The following is a 22086-nucleotide window of genomic DNA, read 5'->3' on the forward strand; positions in this document are numbered from 1 at the left end:
AGTGACAAGTAACGTTCACGTCACAGAAGTGTCAGGCAACGACCATCTCCAACAAGAAAGAATCGAAGGTAGGTAGGAGCGTGGAGTTGAGGTTACATTCTGATTAGCCATGATCTTATTGGATGGTGGGATAGGCTTGAAGAGCCAGGTGGCCTACTCCTGCTCCTAATTTATATGTTCATATGTATGTATGTTCGTAGTGCCCAGGATTCTGGCCATTAATTGGATGAGCACCAAGCAGACCTGGGACACGGGCTTAAACAATGGAATAACACTACAACAGCTTCAAAACATCCAGTACTTTGATGACTGTGCAATAAGGTTGCCTGCTGTCCTCTGCCTCTGACCTTTAGGCTCTGGCCTCCAGTGCAGCCATACCAATGGTTTTACTCGCACTCCTTATCCGGATTCTACACAAAACGAATTTGACCATCTCAAATCAGTGGCTAGTGGTTTAGGGTTATGATGTTATGATGTAACTGATGGTCAGTAAATGCCAGGCCAGTGCAGTAGGGGTGGGTCTTCAGAGGTTGGATGATTAGAAGAGGTTGGGACAGAATAGAGGCAGCTTTGGTCTGCAACAGGTTAATCTGAAATGCTTCATGCAGGCTTCGGAAATGGAGAGTGATTTATCCCTCACTTTGATTTACTCTCACACTGAGGAGCACAAATGAAACCTTCCAATATCTGCTATTCTGCTGGAGACTGTGGATCTGAATTTGCGTGTAACTGCGAATTTTAAATCACAGTACATGCATTTAAAATAAAACGTGCTGCTCGTAGACTATGCAGCTTAATTATAGAGGGCAGATATTTCATTGAAGTGGGCAATTACTTGCAAAATATGTTCAGAGCTGCCATAAACCGGAAGCTGCACCTGATCAAACTCAAACCAACACTGACTCTGGCCTGACAAGTAATATTTAATTTTATGTTGAAAGTTCTGTGTTCAAGGGAGTGTGTTTCTGGTCAGCTGTGTTGTCTGGGGGAGGGTTCCAATGCAGAGATTTTACGACAGTAGTGTTACTGTGCACACATTCTGGAATAATACAGAACACTGCAGCAGCTTTGTTATATTAATGTCCTATGGTCCGACTGGAATGTTGTAGAGGATGATCAGGTCTGCCTTGATTCTGTGATGCAGAGCTTCATTATTTGCCTTCAGAAGTCTAAAGTCATCCAACCCAAAGCTTCCTCAGCTTTGGAGAATGTTGAATCCAGGAACAAGAGATGAATGTTTTTCCCGCCTGCCCAGAAAGAGTGTGAGATTCCATCACTGGGCTGCAGAATGTGCTTTTCAAAAATGATAATACAGCCAAATGCGACACACAGACCCACTTACACCAACTTCTCAGCCGTCTTCACCATCTGCTTCCTCTAGTCTATCTTTGGTGTAATTGCCAAGCCAGGGGAAGAGCTTGGCATCTCTTTTGAAAGAAGGTAGATGAGCAATATCAAGCCTAGGGCCAACTTTCCCTTAGATTTTAAACACAAGATTTCTGCTTGGCAATTCTCCATAGCAACAGATTGAGAAGTTGGCAATCGGAGATGGAACAAATATTGTATTGCTTGTGATGTTACATGTTGGTAACAACGCACAGTGTCCAAACTCCAGTTTTACAACAATCAGAAATGGGTTGAAATTAATCCTCTTGGTCTAAATGTCCCAACAGCACATCACACAGTGTACTCACTCACCATTTGTAGATGAGTAAAGCTCTGCTATAGAAACAAAAGAACAACTTGTATATAAATTCAGTCACATTTAGATCAAACAACCCACTTGGATGAGTGTAAATATGATAGTGCTGCATCTGGGTTAGAGGGCATGGATTCAAACTGACACTAATTCAACACTGAGGGATTACTGCCTAGTTAGACTGTTTCTCCGGATGAGATGTGAAACCAATGCCCAGTCATCCAAGGACATGACAAAGATCCCAATTTGATGATAGACACTTTTTAAAGAAGATCTTAAATTGCCTCAACCAACATCACCACTGCCACTTGTGGGACTGAATCATTCGGAAACAGGTCCCAGGTTGAGATGCTGTTGCCTTGCACTGTGCAGTTGTTGATGAAAGAATGAATGGGATTAGGTAATGGCAGACATAATGGGTATTAGTCACCATGTTTCCCCACATAACAGTGACTGTAATTCAATGCATATGAAGAACGTTTAGACATTCTGAGAGATGTGATGAAGCATTGAATAAATGCAAGTCCCTTGACCTTCACAGGATAAGTCTGCATCTTGTTTAACAACTTTTTTATGTACATGGACAGGGAGAAGCTCTTCAAAGTGTTCAACTTCAGTGTGTGATTGCAATCAAACTCACATCTTATTTGATGTCAAATATTATCACTCAACATCTAGAGGGACTCTATCTAGCTTCTAAAGATCTTATTTTGGTTGCTGTGACATCTCGTATCGACCAGGAGGTTGTGCACTTAATACTTGTCAGGAGCCAGAAAAATAATAGCAAACTGAACAGGCAGCTTCCAACTGAACCTAGACACAGATGAGAACAAATTCAAATCAAACAGCTCATATATTGCATTAGAGACAGTTCACGATGATATCTAGAGGACAATAGTCAGGAGTCTAGTTCAAGGACAGTCATTCATCCAGGGGTTCATATATAGAATTTAATGAATGTACCTGGGAACGAGTTACAAACTGGAAATTAATCAAAGTGTTCAGATGGTTCATCTATCTAACTAAAAAGATTGAGTTCCTCATGTCTTCCAGAGCTGAATTATCCTTGAGAACAATTTGTGATTAGCCAATGATAAGCTGGTCTGATTGGATGCAGCTAATCTTACGGTTACCTGTTCCTACTGCCACCCACCCCCCAAGATGCCCCCAAATGTTCATTCAGTGTAAGAAACTTAGACCATCCACTTACATCCAGATCTCACACTGCACACTGCCTCTCAGCCAGTGTAATCACTACCCCATTCATGCCTAGACTCGGCAGGGAGCTGTTCCATAATGGCTCAGCTGACAGCAACTTCACTTCTGAGTCAAAAGATTGTGAGTTCATAGTCCATTTAAATGCTCCTTAGTTACCTTTAAGCAAATCTATATACAATTATCCTTTGCCAATGTCTTTCAGCAGTGGTGCCATGTTTAGCAGTGGGCCAGTGCAACTTGATGCCCATCCACTGGGTATTCCAATGCACTCCCATTTCCCTATGCACCACCTTCTACTCAGCCCACAGCTGGTGTGCACTGTCCTTATAGCTACAGCACACAAAGCAGTTCTGTATTTGACAAGTATTGCCAGGAGTGTCAGCCTAGATTCTGTGCTCTAAACCCGTCAGGGATGCCACCTTTTGGATGAGTCATTTATAGGGAAAGAGCAAGAAAAAAGGACTATTTATGAGCAGGCATCAGCACAGTTGCAATGGGTCAATGGATCCCTTGTGTGCTGTAATTATAAGGACAGCACACACCAGCCGTGGACTGAGAGGAAGGTGGTTCCTAAGGAAATGGGAGTATATAGGAACACTCTGTGGATGGGCAGCAGGTTGCACTGGCCCTCTGGTAAACATGGCACCACTGCTAAAGGATGTTAACAAAAGGATGACTGTATACAGATTTGCTTAAAAGAACTAAATAACAAGTAAATGGACTATGATTGCGTGTTCATTAGTGATGCTACCGAGCATAAAAAGTTACCTTTCATTTTATTATCAGATGAGGAGAATATAGAGTCATTGACTTTTCCCCATCTGCAGTGATTTGGTAATGAAAGCTTGGTTCAATGTCATCACTAAATATGTGTCTCATCACTCCGCAAGTTAAGTTGAACCATTTAAAACCAGCAGTAGAAGAGGCTCACTAAGCAGGAATTTGTAGCAGGTGCAAGCTGCTGTTCTCCACACATCTACAGTAGACCCTGGGCTCCAGGTGCAAGCTGCCTTCGGGATCAGCTCCTTCAGCTGAGACCACTTGAGCTCTTCAGCTCTCTGAAGCCCAGCCAATCTCATGTGGTCCAGGTGTGTGAGTAACCCAAACCTAATGTTTCCATTCACTCAGCCCTGCATTGATCTTCATTCTTCTGGTGTCCTTGATTCCTTGATTACTCACCAGGTAGGTTAGTCACAGGGACTCCCCACTGCCTTGTTTAAATGAACATATATATGAACATGAAGGGAAGTCAGGATTCAACCCATATCCATCCTCACCTAATGATCATTATGTGCAAGCCAAACACCACAGGCCACGAGATAGCAATAAGGAATAGAAGCTTGATGATAATTTTATGTTCTCTTCCATAGCTTAGCATTACTACAGCCCAGGTTCAGATGAGCTAACATAGGGGATTGAATCAGGGATCTGCTAGATCGCCACTGTGTACCATACAGGAAGTTCACTTACAAAGCTGGGCAGGGAGGCTCCTTTAAGAAACTGCATCATTGTGTATGTTAACTAAAGCATGTCTCTGAGTTTTCTTCCTTGACTTTTAGCCTGCGCAGTTTTAGTACAGTGACGTTTTGGTGATTGTTAATATTCAATATGCTGATCAAGCGCCCAGAAAAATATATGTCACACGTGTTTGAATTTGTCATGTTTGTATTCCACACTAGTGCCACTGACAGAGCTATAAATTAATGGTGTTTCACTGGAAACAGTAAATACATTTTGGCTGAGGGCAGGAATATTTCTGTAACTTGAACAACTTCGTAAACCCTTGAGGGTAATTATTCACCTTCATAAAGTTTTCTGAAATGTTGCAGATCTGTGCTTTGATAGACATGAGGGGTGGAACTGTCCCAGATTTGCATGAAGTGCGGTAGCAGGTGAGTAAAATGTCATTTTATCCACCTGCTGCGATGGTGGATTTTCATACAATATCATCCCAATCCCACCACATTATTTCCGCGTTCCCAGGAAAGGTCATTTCGATGGTGGGCGGGCTCTTATTTGCCTGCCTGCGATCACCTCGCTGCTTCACCACACCAGGTGCCAGATTTAAAGTCCAGCCCTGTTCACACATCTCTATGCTTCCAGGCCACCTCTGCTGCAGGGAAGATGTCCATGAAAGGCAAAAAGACTGCAGCCCCCAGGTTTAGTGACGTGTCACCGGAACACCTTTAGGATGCTGTGGAGGCTCTCCACGATATCCTCTACCTGTACTCTAGCCTCAGGACGGGCAGCGGTGTTACCGGCTTGGGAGCTGGTAGTCAGCACCAATGCCCTGCAAAAGAAGACAGCCACTCAGTGCCACTACAGGATGAATGGTCTCATCCATTCTGCCAGGTCTTCTCCTCACTCTCAACTCACACACTCCCAAACCCATCACACATCCACAGGGATCTCACACCTCAAGGGACAACACCACTAACTCTCTCACACACCCTCACATCTCCATCAGGGTCATATCCTCTCAAACTCACATCCCCATTCCTGTCCATGGCTCCGCTCACCACACAAACATTCCACGTAGTGCCGTGTGTCCTGCTCACGTTCTCTCCATCCACTTTCATGCAGGAGAAGCCTGCTCACAACAGCAGAGAGGGGTCCCAGGACAGGGGTGGAGTGGCCCACATTAGGCCCCTCACTCACTTTGAGGGGCGTGCCATTGTGCTGACTGGTGAGGATGTGGACCCTGCCTGCGGCGGTGGTGAGTCAGCGGTGAACACCCACCTAAGGATTCTGCACCAGATCATCCCTCCCTCAACGCAACTGTGAGTGTTCTCTCTCCACTGCTTTTGATTCTGCTGCTGTGCACTAATTATCTCTACTTTGATTCACAGGGAGCTCTGCCAAAGGACCAATACCCTCAGCCAGCCAGGCCTCATCTACAGCCAAGAGGGCTCCTCTTCCAGTGAAGAGGTGGAAATAAGCAGCCCAGAAGACCCGTCACTGCAGAGACAGCAGCCGGCCCATGAGTGATTCTGGAGGGAAAAGTGTGTGTGTGACAGGATCTTTCAGAGCGTGGTGCGAGCACTCTCACACGCATGCAGATCCTTCATATTTCACACTCATCTCAATGTCCTCAACATTTTCAATGCTGCCTGCCTGGATTCACTTTCAGTTGTCCACCTGAGCTGACCTGCATCTCCGCCCACCCAATGATCAGACTCCCATGCAGCACCTGATCTCACCCACCACGATTCTCGTTTCACTTTCAGTTTGGACAGCATGGTGCTAATTCAGTTTTACTTTCACTTCCCTGTCCTTTATCCTCCCCCAGTCACCCATTTTCTCTCCCCCATCACAGTTGACCCCCCATCCCCCGGTATCACCTTCCATCTCCCCTCACTTACCAGCCACAACCCTTTTCCTTCGGAGAATGTGCACGTTCCCTTCCTTCCTGAAAATCCCACCCTCACCCACATTCATTTCCTCAACCTTCTCCTTCCCACCCCCAGGGTCCCTGTCTGCCTCCGGGTCCCCACCAACCACCCTCGAAATCCCTTCTATCGCTGCTGTCGAACCCTCACCCTCCCACCTGGCCGCCTCGCTCTGCCCGCGGTCATTTTCACCCTTCCTCCATACCACACCCACCCTCAGTTCGCACCCCAGGAGGCAGATATGGACCCATCAGACTTCTCCTGTGCATGTTCACCTGAAAATCCCCCCCTCCACACCCCTGGAACCCCTCCGCCCCGGACTCCCCACCCCGCTTAGTCCCTCCCAATTCCAGACTCCTTCCTCCACTCTTAATTCTTCCTCAGTCCTTCCTCCCTTCCCTCTCTGCACCCCAACTCCACCCAGACACCCTCCCCTCTCTACACTCCTTCCTCCTCCCCCTGGACACTCTCCCCTCTCCATATCCCTTCCTTTGCACCTTCCACCCTCCTTACACCTACCTCCCCAATTGTGGTCTTCACCTTCATTACTCTATCCTCCTCCCATTCTCCCTCCTCCCCATCCCAACCTCCCCCCATCTTGACACCTTCAGTCACCCCACAACCTCATCCCCCTGGTATCTCTTCCTCTCCCAGCCAATCCTAACCCTCTACCACCCCCATCACCTGTTGTGAGAATCAACAGTGACTTGCCAACTTCCATGTGCTGCTTCACAACAGAGCCATGTCCATAAGAATCAGACCAACATCCATGGGCATTCCTCCAGTGTGCCATTAGTGTTGGGCTCCAGCTTCCTCTGCTCCTTGGATTTCTGCAGCGACCTGCACATCACAGTTGTCGAGATGTGTTCTACGTCAGCGTGCTTTCCCGTTGACGTGGGCAGATGATCCAGCCTGGGGGATGCAGGATTCTGGTGGGCAGGCCTAATAATGATATGCTGAAGTATTACAATGAGGTTCCTGATGTCCAATGGTGGAGAAGGCAGCCCATCATCAGTGGGCTGAGCAGACGATTGCGAACTGGTTTCCTGCTGTCATGAAACCGATGGCGCCATATTATTCGCTCAAGGCACCGAATACACCCGACACCAGCAGGCACTGAGCATCCCGGCCAACAGAGTAGATTGTCCATTTGCAGACTCCTGCTGAATGATCCCGTGGGTCCATCAAAGTGAAGGTTCCCAGCTTTCAGGGTTCTTGTCTGAGTGTGCCTCTTCACATGCATCGCATCTCTCCTCTTTCTCCTCTATCCCCTCACCTCTTTTCCTCTCCTTGTCGCTTGACTTTCCCTTCTGTCTCTTATTCCTCTCTCCTTTTTTTTCCCTTCCCCTATCTCCCCTTTCCTCTTCTGTTTCACCCTCCCTTTCCACTCCTTCCTTTCCCCCACTCCTGTCCTCTGTTTTGCAGTTTGTATTCCGTGTTGAATAGTGTTTAGATCTCTCTTCAGGTAACTTGAGGTCTAAGTATTGGGAAGGTTTCCATCTACGCGTGAGTGACTTGGATCTGACTCGAGTAGATTTCTTCAAGTAGATTTCTTCAAAACTACGTTATTTACACTACAAAGTACTATTGGGTAAGTACATCTCTCTTGTGTGCAGACTATTCCATCTATCTACTGAGTGTCCAGTACATAACTGCTGATGTCACTATTATATCTTGATACACATCACTATCTCATAACCATAACTTTTGAACTATTATGCTACAACCCCACACCACCACACCACCCCCCCCTCCCCACTCATCCCTCAGTCTACACTGAGTTATTTGATTTCATGGTGGATGAGTCACTAGCCAGTAATCTGTTTAAGCTAACAGAAGAAGTCAGTTGGGAGAGTGGGCAATGCCAGGAGGCAGTACCAGTGTGCAATGCCAGTGGGTAGCGTCAGAGGGTATTGTCAGTGGTCATGCTAGTGGTCAGTGTCAGGAGCAGTGCCAGAGGGCAATGTCATGGTCAGTGCCAGTAGAATTACACAATGTTGTGAGGTAATGGTTTCATAATTTCAAGGTGAAATGGGGAGGCAAATTCATAGTTTTGCTGGCTGAATTTTACAAAATGAAGAATGTATTTAAAATTACTTGGAAAAATAAATGGATCCCTCCAATCTCAGTGAGAGATGCAGACAGAAAGAAACTCACCGGGGCAATTGAAATTCATGCACCATTACCTCTAGACCCAATGTAATCTGTACCATCGCTCTCAGCTTTGACATCTCAATAAAAGAAGTGAATACACTCTGAAGAAGCCTAAAGTAACAATCTGATTCACCAGTCTGGTTACCTGAAATGGAGAGTATTACCCTTAGCAGGGGTCTAATGAAGGGCCATTTCAGCAATGAGTTATAAAAAGCATGTATGGGCCATTGATTCTTCCAAGGGAAATCATTTAAAAGATGTAACAAAAGCAGAAAATACTGGAAAAACTGAGCAGGTCTAGCAGCAACTGTGGAGAGAGCTCTGAAGAAGGGTCATACAGACTCGAAACTTAACTCTCTTTCTCTGTACAGATGCTGCTAGACCTGTTGAGTTTTTCCAGCATTTTGTGCTTTTGTTTCAGATTTCCAGCATCCACAGTGTTTTGCTTTTATTTAAAAGATGTGTTTGAAATGGAGGATGATCCAGGATCAGGAGGAGAGCAGAGCAGCGAGGGCAAAGAGTTGGCTTACATATGTTGGGGAAGAATGGCCTCCTTCTGTACAGTAAACTTCTATAGCCAACCTGAAAAGTGCTCAGTCTACCTCAAATTACTCTGCAAAGACAAAGTATCTCAAAAATTTGAATAAGAGGTTAAGGAAGCCATTTCACACAGCTACAATGCAGTGGCGACGCAAGTGGTATTTTCAACTAACAGGGTCCTGCCCTCAGTCCAAAGAAACATTCTGCCTATCACACAATTGAGCAACATTGTGTATGAATTTCAGTGCCATGGTGATGTCAGGTACGTAGGCCATATGTCCCAGTGATTGGCTGATCGAATCAAACGCATGTTCCTCTAGTTGGTCGTAATAGATAAAGTACAGCCTGCACTCAACCAGCTTGCAAAACCCAAAACAAAACATCTACTATTAGATGCGATTCTGTGATTGGGCAACACTTGCTGAACAATCCTGTTGTGCTAATTGCTACACTAACAACTAATTTAAGATCATCAAACTCGTATCATGGCTCATTTACACCTGTTAGAAGCAACATACATTCACATGCAGGGACCCGTTCTCTGCAAACAAAAGGAATATATTCAAACTTTGCACCTTTGCCAATCAGAGTCGACTTGCCAAGCAATCAGCACCCATTTCTCTTGTGCTATAAATTGTTCCGATCTTTTGAAATTTGGCTTTCTTGCATTTGTTCTGATGGGTACAAGGTGAAAAACTTCAACAACATGTTTCTCTTTTCAGCAATATTCAAGTTCTGTACTACAAAAAGCAGTCCATGTCCAAATGCAGCAAGACCTGGACAAGATCCAGTCTTGGGCTGTCAAGCGGCAAGTAACATTCGTGCCACACAAGTGTCAGGCAATGACCATCTCCAACAAGAGAGAATCCAATTATCACCCCTTGATGTTCAATGGCATTACCGTCACTGAATCCCCCACTATCAACATCCTGGGGGTTACCATTGACCAGGAACTGAACTGGACTAGCCATATAAATACTGTGGTTACAAGAGCAGGTCAGAAGCTAGGAATCCTGTGACGAGTAACTCACCTCCTGACTCCCCAAAGCCTGTCCACCATCTACAAGGCACAAGTCAGGAGTGTGATGTAATCCTTCCCACTTGCCTGGATAGTGCACCTCACACAACACTTAAGAAGCTTGACACCATCCAGATCAAAGCAGTCCGCTTGATTGGCACCACATCCACAAACATTCATATCCACCAACGACACACAGTAGCAGCAGTGTGTACCATCTACAAGATGCACTGCAGCAACTCACCAAGGCTCCTTTGACAGCACCTTACAAACCCACGACCACTATCATCTAGAAGAATAAGGGCAGCAGATAGATGGGAACACCAACACCTGGATATTCCCATCCAAGTCATTCACCATCCTGACTTGGAAATATATCACCGTTCCTTCACTCTCACTGGGTCAAAATGTTGGAACTCCCTTCCTAACAGCACTGTGTGTGTACCTACACAGCATGGACTGCAGCTCACCACCACCTTCTCAAGGGCAACTAGGGATGGGCAATAAATGCTGGCCCAACCAGCGAAGCCCATGTCCCATTAATGAATAAAAAAGAGTTGTATTATACCACGTAATGCACAATGAATTATTCTGCTAAATCGCAGCTGTGTAATTTAATATCTCCTTCTAAGGCAAGAAGATGTAATTGTTGGGTCTTTCTATTCTGCAGCAGATCCCAAAGTTGATTGAAGATCAGAACCTTTTCAGCTTCTCTTTAAAAGAAACAAGCTTAAACTCAAAATTTGTTTTCAGAATCTTCCTCCAAACTTGATGCGAATGATGCAGTCCATCCAGGATGTATGGCCCAGATTTTTGCCTTGACAGAGAGCCTCTTCAGGCATGGTGAAAATAGCAGAAGTGGTCGAAAATCATAAGTCCCACCGCCAAACATGGTACTTCCCATTTTTGTGGGGGCCAAAATGGGGTTGGGACATGTTTCCTGCATGTGCAGTTTATGAAGGCAACTGGCTATTTAACTCATCAGACTCCACTGAAGTGGGAGTTTGGTAGCCCAGGAGTATGAAACCCAGATTAGACCAGATGAGAGCAGGTCTGAACTTTGTGGATTCGTTTGGATAGCTCTTTTGGAGAGCTAACGTATCCCTTTGGATCTTGTCCCGGGACACCTTTGGGTGAGGTAAGGTGCCCTTTTTGCAGTAGTCAGGTTTGTAGTAGTCACCTTTGGGAAGGTTAGGTATCCTTTTGGGGAGATCAAGTGCCCTTTGGGATTTTTAAAAGTCAGCATAAATTTGCATAATAAGGGCATTAACTCATTGTCAACAGACCTGTCAAAGTCAACTGTCAAAACTGTCAGGAGCACCTATCAAAGGGAATGATGAAAACTGTCAGAAGCACCTGAAAGGGAACTGTCAAGCTATCAAGATATTTAAAAGTCTTGCCCTTTAAACCTTTGAAAAAAATGTTTGGAGTGCTTAAAGAAAAATGTTTGCTTGCTACTTCATCTGCTGACATAAGCTTGAGGGCTTCCATCACTGGATTAGTGCTGCATAACTGATTTCACAACCATCCATTATCACAGTGCAGTGCCTGCCATTTCACAGTTTGATTGACAGCTGCGAGTGGTTGTAGACTCTTAGAAGTGGGACGATGAATTCCATGACTTGCTGTTAAAAGGGATTGTTCACTTGAAGGAAATATGTATTATTCTAAGGGATAATGTAGTTAAAGGAATACAAATGTAGTAAATGGGGTTTTTATGAATAAGAGTGTTTTTTCAATATAGTGAAATCTGCAATAGATACTTAGAACTTTATTTTAACTCATCTCTGCATGGACCCTGAGGTCTGCCCATGATGGATACTGGATGATTTGGTATGGTAGGTGTAAGGGAAAAGGGTGGTTGGTAGGGGTGCATGGGTTGACACTAAGTTGGTATAGGGGCTATAAAGAGCCATGAATGGGTGGGGCATAGGTTGGAATGGGGGCATGAGGGCATGGAGTGCCATTGGGTGGATGGGGGCATGAAGTGGCAAGGGTTAGCATGGATGGGGCATAGGAAGAGTGTGGGGGTGGAGGGGGTGGTGAAGGGTGAGGGCTGGAGGGATGCCTCATGTTTTAATCTTTATTTTTAAACATTGGGCCCACAGCCAGAGCCTCAAAGGAGGCCTTCTGCCCAACCCACCTCTGACCCCAGCATCCTCCTCAGTTCTTCCTGGGTTGCCCATACTGGCATCTAATCCAGCCCAACCAATTATGACCTGGCAGATGATGTGTGCCAGGTGGACCAAATCCACAAGGGAAACTTGGCCACGCAATCACAATGGTTTTGAAATTTGTATTTATTACGAGAAGATTTGGGCACTTAATTTAGAAGTCAGAAGTCTAGAACTAGGGGTCACTGTTTAAAAATTCTAGAACTAGGGGTCACTGTTTAAAAATAAGGGGTCGCCCATTTAAAACAGAGATGCGGTGAAATTTTTTTACTCAGAGGGTCATGAGTCTTTGGAACTCTCTTCCTGAAAAGGTGGTGGAAGCAGAGTCTTTGAATATTTTTGAGGCCGAGGTAGATAGATTCTTGGTAAGCAAGTTAAGTTATCGGGAGTAGGTGGGTTAAAGATTTCAGGTTACTATCAGATCAGCCATGATCTTATTAAATGGCGGAGCAGGCTCCAGGGGCTGAATGGCCAACTCCTGCTCCTTGTTTTTATGTCCATATGTTCACTAATACCTTTAGGGATTTTAAAAACTAAATTAAAACATTTATTAACGAAAGAAAAGATTTCAAGCACATATATAGGATTACATTTACTTAATATTTTAACTAATTACAACATTCCTAATTAAACTGACTCCCAACCACAAACCCCCTTTAAGGCAAGTCCAAAATAGATTTTTAATTTGAATAGCAAGCCAGCACGTTACCACAGCACCTACTTGACAGTGGAATTCCAAAGGCTTTTCTCCAACTTTAGTTACCGGACACAGCAGACTTATGCAAACATGACTGGGGGCTCCCCCAAAGCTGTTTTACACACTCCTTTTAGTTCTTATATGGCCCCACAACATCACCTTCCTTATGTACGTTTCTCTCTCTTTAATCTGTAAATTCCATTGTTCTATATGTCTTTGGAAATGTATTTTTCCCATAATATAAAAATCTTTCATGTTGCCAATATGGTCAGTACCTTTTGGGATAAAAAAGTACATAATAACCTTGCCCTATTTAATTTGTTAGTTGTAAACATCCTACCATCCGTTTGAAACACAAACAACTCCTTTACTTATCTAAAAACGCAAATTTCCTTCACACCCTACATGCTAAGACCTCATCCATGTTCATTCTTTAGCATTTCAAATGCCTTTTACCCCTAACTTCTATTAATAATTTCAAGCTTGCAATCTATCTGACTAATTCAATTAAATCACACAAACAGGACAATCTACACTCACACACATAAACCTACTTTACAATAAACCACAATAATGTTATGAAAATTATTATATCCCCACCCCCTCCACTTGCCCCCAAGCGAAAATCCGACACCGGAGAAGCCATTTTTAAGGGATGGTATCGCTGAATTCTCCCACGGATGAGCACCAGACCTGGGAGCAAAAATCTGGGCATATGGGTTTTTTTGCTGGTAGCCTTTTAGTTCTAAGATAAATTTAAGTTTTAAAAAATGCAGTCAGTGTAAACAGGATAAATTACAATACATAAATGTGAAATAATTGAAAATTTCAAAATGCAACATTTCATCTGTCAGGCACACAGCATGCTATATTTGCTCAATTAACAGTTCTTCAATATAGTAATTTACCTAGTTCAGTCAGCAGATTTACCTCAGATAAATGAAGCCATTCGCAGGTTACCTGGTTTGATTTTTTTGTACACTGAAAATTTCAGTTGTATTCAGTGCTTTAGAAATAGAAGAATGGAAGTGAAAGCGAGGTTTATATTAGCTCAGCCCTGTCTACACTGTCTAGACTTAGTGTCATTATTATACTATATGTCCGGAAGCTATGCAGGAAGAGAGCTGTAGTCCATTATCTTGGCAAGTTTCTTCAGCTGAACTCAAATCCCAGGCTTCTACCTGAGGAACAGGCCTCCGATGAAGAATATTGTCAGAGGCTTATCAAACACCACAAATGCTATTGCATAGATAGATTTAAATGACTTTCTTGTAGATGTTACCTTTTAATTAGTTTTATAACTTCATAAAAACCTACTTCTATTATTGCCACCAGCTTAATGACCTAGACCTTGGTATACAGGGCACAATTTCAAAATTTGTGGATGACACAAAACTTGGAAGTATTGTGAACTGTGAGGAGGATAATGAAAAACTTCAACGGGACATAGACAAATTGGTGGAATGGGCAGACAAATGGCAGATGAAATTTAATGCAGAGAAGTGTGAAGTCTTTAATTTTGGTAGGAAGAATGAGGAGGATGAGGATACAATTCTAAAGTGACTCCTAGGTGCACAAATCATTGAAGGTGGCAGGGCAGGTTGAGAAAGCAATTAATAAAGCTTACAGAATTCCAGATTTTATAAATAGGGGCATAGAATATGAAAACAAATAAGTTATATTAAATAAAAACAGAAATGCTGGAAAAACTCAGCAGGTCTGGCAGCAACTGTGGAGAAAACGTTTCAAGTCTGTATGACTCTTCTTCAGAGTTATGTTAAACTTGTATAAAACGCTGGTTCGACCTGAACTGGAGTGTTGCATCCAGTTCTAGACACCATTCTTCAGGAAAGATATGAAGGCATTAGAGAGGTTGCACAAGATTCATGAGGATGATTCCAGGGATGAGGAACTTCAGTTACATGGATAGATTGGAGAAGTTGGGGCTGTTCTCCTTGGAGAAAAGAAGACTGAGAGGAGATTTGATCGAGGTGTTCAAAATCATGAGGGGTCAGGGCAGAGTAGATAAGGGGAAACTGTTCCCATTGGTGGAAGGATCGAGAACCGGAGGACACGGGCAGAAGAAGCAATAGCGACATGAGGAAAACTTTTTTTGTGCAGCGAGTGCTTTGGATCGAGAATGCATTGCCTGAGAGTGTGGTGAAGGCAGATTCAACTGAGGATTTCAAAAGAGAATTGAATAATTACCTGAAGAGAGGAAATTTGGAGGGCTATGGGGAAAAGGTGAAGGAGTGGGATTAGGTGAGTTGCTCTTGCAGGCAGCCAGCACGGACACAATGGGCTGAATGGCCTCCTTCTATGTTGTAACCATTCTATGATTCTTACTGGCAAAGCTAAGATTGCAAGGAAAAGGGCTTTAAAAACAATATGTGAATCAGACTGATCCATACTTTCTTTTATATGTCAATTTGGTTAATTGTTTACTCACATAAATAGGAGGCCATTCAGCCCCTTGTGCCTGTTTCTGTCATTTGATAAGCTGGTCTATATCTTAATATACATGCCTTGGTTCCCTGACCCTTAATACAGTTTCCCAACAAAAATCTTTCGCTCTCAGTTATCACTGTTTTCAGATATCTTCCAGCAGTTTTTTGTTGGTAATGTCTCCTGTTTTTGACCAACCCTGCCTTCTTAACTGTGATTTGCCTCTGTTTAATTCATGCAAAATTTGAGCCAAATAGCTGCAAAAAGTTTACATGCGGGAGTGATCCTGAGCGAGAGCGACACAATGGCCCAAGTGTGATGAGGCTGACATTTTATACCAAATATTTTCTCTCTCTGTTTCTTTTCTGTTTGTTGCACTCTTTAATTTTTCATTTCTTCCTGCCTCTAGGTTGCTTTTTCCTCATAAGGAATAATGTTTGGAGATCCACAGAGAGCAATGCGAATCAATACTAACTTGCTTTTTATTTATGAAATTTAACCTTCTCCTGACCCAGTTTTTCAGTGTAGTCAGCTTATTATTTTAACAATGAAATATTGACCTCATATATTGGTGCAGCCCCATGCTTGGGATGGGGGAGATGATGGAAGCAATGGGATGAAGGAAGGTTTAAAGGAAAGAGTAAATGAGGGAAGGAAGAAGAGCTAGGGAAGGAGGGAAGAAAAAGAAGAGTTGGGAATGATAGGGAAGGAGGGAAGGGTGAACAAGGGAATGGAAGAGGCAAGAGAGGCATGTGTAGATACAGGATAGAGAATGATGTCAGGAAGGGAGTTATCGCAAGGTTCAGACTGGGGTAGAGACTGAGTAAGGCCTGAAACTAGTGTCATTTTCGCTCTAAGTTGACCCATCCTATTACTGTGCCCCAACTCTCTCTGTATCTTTGTTTTAAACTGTATGTAACAATAAACCATTTCCGAAATGCACGTAGACACAGAAGCCTTCCCCTCCAGAGGGGAGGGATGTTGCAAAAATAAATCAGGTAAGTTTACTTTTGTAGGCAATTACCAAAAACACCAAGAGAACTGTTGAGTCTCAGTTAAGGAATTTAAATTTTGAAAGTGGAATTCGGGTTTAAAGGGACAACAGTTTCCCATGGTTCATTTCCAATCACAATCTATTGATCCCTGTTGGTGAGGAAAGTAAACAAGCTTTATTGTCCTTCCAGCTGTCTATTCACAGAACTTCACATCTTCCAGATTTGATCGTACATTTTAAACAAAATCTTTCACCCATGTTGTTTGTTCCTGCCCCAATGACAACAGGTGGTGACTCCTTTAGCCTCTCCTTCACATTATGTTAACAGTGTTTTGTTAATCCCAATAATTGTATGTTGAGGAAGAATGATTCTGAAGCTCGTCTTTACCTTAAAGCAGGTTTATGTCCAAGACACCAAAGTAAAGTGACAGACTCTCCCAGTCCTTCCCAGACACCCGCAAGAACTAGTTTATATACTCTTGCAATGATTCACTAAACCTTTCCCAACTGGGGACAATTGTGCTTAATTACCAACTTAAAACACGTATTCCATTGCAATACAATTTCAACATTATCAGGTTTCATCTAGTTAAATGTCCTTCACTCGTTCTACTGGTTGAGTGAAACCATATCATCAGTTTGTCTTCATTATCGAAGATGGCTGTTTCTTGGTGCTTACATTGATTTGCTGTGTTCAAACATGGCTGTGGAGCCAGGTTGCAGATCTGCATGGTTTTCCACAGTGCAGGCAAGGATGAATTATCTGATTTTCTTGGGACTGTCCAGTCTTTCTAACTTGCCTTTTGTCATTTGCTGCCTGCATTCCTGGCTGTTTGAAGGAAACAACACTAGGTTCACTCCCCAGATAGTTCTTTCTTATGCATTTTTCTCCTAGTCTGTGGTGGACATATCACATTTCCTGAGGTTCACCTTCAAGGAGTCCTTGAACTATAATCTCTGCCAACCTCGTTAGTGGTGTTCAAATTTAATACATGGCTGCCTTAGGGATTTATCTTCAGTCATACGGGCAACATGTCCACTCCATCTGAGCTGGGGTCTGATGATGAGTGCGTCATTTCCAGATATCTCTGATCTTTGAAGTACCTCAGTGTCAGGCACTTTGTCCTCCTATCTGATGCCCATAATGTTCTGAATGTATCTCATGTGGAACCTGTCCAACTGCTTAACGTGTCTGGAGTAGGTAGTCCATGTCTCAAAGGCATATAGGAGGGTAGGTATTAGCACAGCTTTGTACACAGCTGGTTTTGTTATAAATTTGATTCTCTCCACAGTCTCTTGCATAAATGGGAAAATGCTGAGTTTGCTCTGGCAATTCTATTTGTCACCTCACTGTCAATGCAGACATTTCTGGAGATTGTTTCTGAGATCAGTGAAGTTATCTACAGCCTTCAGGGGCGTGTCATTGATGGTTACAGCAAGTGGGGTATGGTCAGAATTTGGTAGTGGTTGGTGCAGTATCTCTGTCTTCCTTAAGCTGATGGTTAGTCCGTAGTCATCAGCCGCTTTTGAAAAAACAGTCCATGATCGTTCGAAGGCCATGCTCAGCGTATGACACAAGGACAGTCATCAGCAAACAGCAATTTCCGTTTCATCGTCCCTGATAGCTTACTGAGGAGTTCAGCTGTCTCACAACGAAGAGATTACCATCTGTTCTGAATTCGATGCGTATTCCATCAATATGCCGCAAAAGGCATGGCAGCAAAGAATAAACTGAAGAGCACAGGAGCCACGACACACCTGCTGCTTCACTCCACTTGTTGTGTCAAAGGAATCAGTGAATTCACCACAGTCAGTGACTCCGGCCATCACTCCATCATGAAATTGCTGTATCAGATTTACAGTTCTAACAGGACATTGAAGTTTGTTTCCAAAAGCCTCTCTATTTACTGTGTCAAAGGGCTTCATGAGGGCAACCAGGGTGGAGTCCCATCTGTTATTCATATCATTTCTCTTCTATGTGCTGAAAGGTGAAGATAAATTACGAGGTTATTGAATGATCTACGTGTGCATTAAAGGTGGACCCTTCAGGAACTATTGAGTTGTCACAATCCTTACCTTAAATACCAATGGTTGGTGCACAGTTAGAATATCAGATCACAGGTTTATCTTGGAAAACAGGCATTAGTGAACCAGGAGCAGATTTTGCTTGCTGCTGAAACTCTTCCTGTTGAGGATATGAATTTATCTCCCAATTTGGATGTCCACTGCAGGAAGTCAAGGGTGGATGTAGAAGAGATTCACTAGGGCAAATCAAAGGGCGCAGTAGTCTTCCGATAGTGCAGCGCTCCCTCAGTACTGACCCTCAGTGCAGCATACCCTCAGTACTGCCCTCCAACAGGACAACACTCCCTCAGAACTGCCCCTCCAACACTGTAACACTCCCTCAGTAATGCCCCTCCAACAGTGTAATGCTCCCTCTGATCCTCTGACAGTGCAGCACTCTCTCAGTACTTACGCTCTGACAGTGCAGCACTTCCTCAGTACTGCCCTCTAACAGTACAGCTCTCCCTCAGGGCTGACCCACCAACAGTGCAGTGCTCCCTCAATACTAACCCTCCAACTGCTCAGAGTGCTCCCTCAGTACTGACCGTCCGACAGTGCAATGTTCCCTCAGTAGTCACCCTCCAAAAGTGCAATGCTCCCTCCGTACTGACCCTCCAGCCCGACAGTACAGTATTCCCTCAGTACTGACCCTCTGGCAGTGCAGCACTGCCTCGGTACTGACCGTCAGTGCAGTACGCCCTCAGTACTGCCCTCCAACAGTACAGCAGTCCCTCAGGACTGATCCACCGACAGTGCAGCACTCCCTCGATACTAACTGTCTGACAGCGCAGCGCTCCCTCGGTACTGCCCTGCCGACAGTGCAACGTTCCCTCATTAGTGCCCCTCCGACAGTGCAGTGCTCTCCCTCAGTACTGACCCTCCAACCCAACAGTACAGTGCTCCCTCAGTACTGACCCTCTGATGGTGCAGCACCCCCTCAGTACTGACCCGCAGTGCAGTACGCCCTCAGTATTGCCCTCCAACAGTGCAGCACGCCCTCGGTACTGACCCCCCAACAGTACAGGGCTCCCTCAATACTAACCCTCCGACAGCGCAGTGTGCTCCCTTAGTACTGACCCTCCAACAGTGCAATGCTCCCTCAGTAATGACCATCCGATAGCGCAGCACTCCCTCAGTACTGACCCCCCCAACCCCCCGACACTGCAGCTCTCGCTCAGTACTGACCCTTCGACAGTGCAGTTCTCCCTCAGTACTGACCCCAAGACAATGCAGCACTCCCTCAGTACTGACACTCTGACGGTGCAGCACTCCCTCAAAACTGACCATGTAACCATGCAGCACTCCCTCAGCACTGACCCTCAGTGCAGCGCTCCCTCAATACTAACCTTCTGACAGCACAGTGCTCCCTTAGTACTGATCCTCTAAGAGCGTAGTGCTCCCTCAGTACTGACCCTCCAACAGTGCAGCACTCCCTCAATACTGACCCTCATAGATGAGTTGATGGTACAAATAGAAATAAATCAATATGACTTGATAGGTACTACAGAGATGTGGTTGCAGAGTGACCAAGACTGGGGACTCAATACTCAAGGGTATTCGACCTTCCAGAAAAATAGGCAAAAATGAAAAGGAGATGGGTAGCTTTGTTAATAAAGGAAGGTATCAGTGCGGTAATGAGTAGTGATATAGGTGCATTAGATCGTGATGTGGAATCAGTATGGGTGGAAATAAGGAATAGCAAGGGGAAGAAGTCACATGTGGGAGTCGTCTATAGGTCCCTGAAGAGGCGTCTCGCTGTAGGACAAAATATAAATCGGAAAATAATGGAGGCATGTAAAAAGGGTGCTACAATTGTCATGGGTGATTTTAATCTGCACATCGACTGGACAAGTCAGATTGTAGGGGCAAAATGGAAGACAAATTTGTTGAGTGCATCAGGGATTATTTCTTAGAGCAATACTTTGCAGAACCTACCTGGAAACAGGCTATTTTAGATCTAATAAAGTGTAATGAGATAGGATTAATAAGAGATACCGTAGTTAAATATCCTCTAGCGGGGTAGTGATCACAACATGGTAAAATTTCAAATTCAGTTTGAGGGCAAGTAACTCGGGTCTCAAGCCAGTGTCCTTAGCTTAAATAAGGGGAACTACAGAAGTAGGAAGATAGAGTTGTCTAAAGTGGGTTGGGAGAATAGAGTAAGGGAAAGGTGAATGGATGAGCTGTGGCAGACATTTAAGCAGATACTTCATTACACTTAGCAAAAATTTATCCTGGTCAAAAAGATGGACTTGATGAGAAGGATGAACCACCCGTGGTTAACAAACATGGTCAAGGAGAGTATCCAATCAAAAACTAAGGCATACAAGTGGCGAAAATTAGCGGTAGGCCAGAGGATTGGGAATGTTTTAGGAACTAGCAGCGGATGACTAAAAAGTTAGTAAAGATGGAGAAAATTGATTATGAAAGTAAATTGGCAAGAAATATAAAAACAAACAGCAAGAGCTTCTATTGGTATAGAAAAAGAAAGAGAGTAGCTAAAGTGAGCATGGGACCATTGGAGGATGCAGCTGGAGAATCGATAATAGGGAACAGGGAAATGGTAGATAATTTAAACCAATATTTTACATAGTTCTTCACGTTGGAGGACACTATAAACATCCCAAAGATATCAGATAAGCAAGGAGCTAAGGGACGAAAGATCTTGTAACAGTCTCTATCATGAGGGACAAAGTATTTGACAAACTATTGGGACTAAAGGCAGACAAGTCGCCAGGACCTGATAGCCTGTATCCAAGAGTTTTAGAGGAAGTGGCTGCAGAGATATTGGAGGCATTGGTCGAAATATTCCAGAACTCACTGGATTCCGGGAGGGTCCCAGCGGATTGGAAAACCGCTAATGCTGTTCAAGAAGAGCGGGGGGAGACAAAAAGCTATAGACCAGTCAGCCTAACATCTGTTGTTGGGAAAACGCTAGAGTACATTATTCAGGAAGAAATTGCAGGACATTTAGAAAAGCTTAACACAATCAAACAGAATCAACATGGCTTTATGAAAGGGAAATCATGATTGACAAATTTGCGAGAATTCTTTGAGGATATAACAAGCAGAATTGATAAAGGGAGAAAGGTGGATGTGGTCTATTTGGATTTCTAGAAGGCATTCGATAAGGTGCCACATAAAAGGTTTTTGCACAATATAGGAGTCACGGTATTGGGGGTAATGTATTAGCATGGATTGAGGATTGGTTAACACACAGAAAACAGAGAGTTGGGGTTAATGGGTCTTTTTCAGGTTGGAAAGATGTAACTAGTGGAGTGCCACAAGGATCAGTCCTAGGGCTTTAATTATTTACTATCTATGTTAACGATTTGGAGGAGGGGGGCAGAGTGTAATGTAGCCAAATTTGCTGATGATACAAAAATAGATGGGAGGGCATGGTGTGATGAGGGCATAAGGAATCTGCAAAGGGATACAGATAGGTTGAGTGAGTGGACAAAAACTTGGCAGATGGAGTTTAATGTAGGAAAGTGTGAGGTCATGCACTTTGGTAGGTAGAAGCAAAAGGCAGACTATTATTTAAATGAAGAGAAACTCCAAAAAAGTGCAACACAGAGAGATATGGGTATTCCTGTGCATGAAGTTGACAAAAAGTTGGCATGCAGGTGCAGCAAGTAATTAAGAAGGCAAATGGAATTTTGACCTGTATTGCTAAGGGATTGGAGTTCAAAAA

The sequence above is a fragment of the Carcharodon carcharias genome, chromosome 34 (genome assembly GCF_017639515.1).
Source record: "Carcharodon carcharias isolate sCarCar2 chromosome 34, sCarCar2.pri, whole genome shotgun sequence".
NCBI classification, from domain to species: Eukaryota; Metazoa; Chordata; class Chondrichthyes; order Lamniformes; family Lamnidae; genus Carcharodon; species Carcharodon carcharias.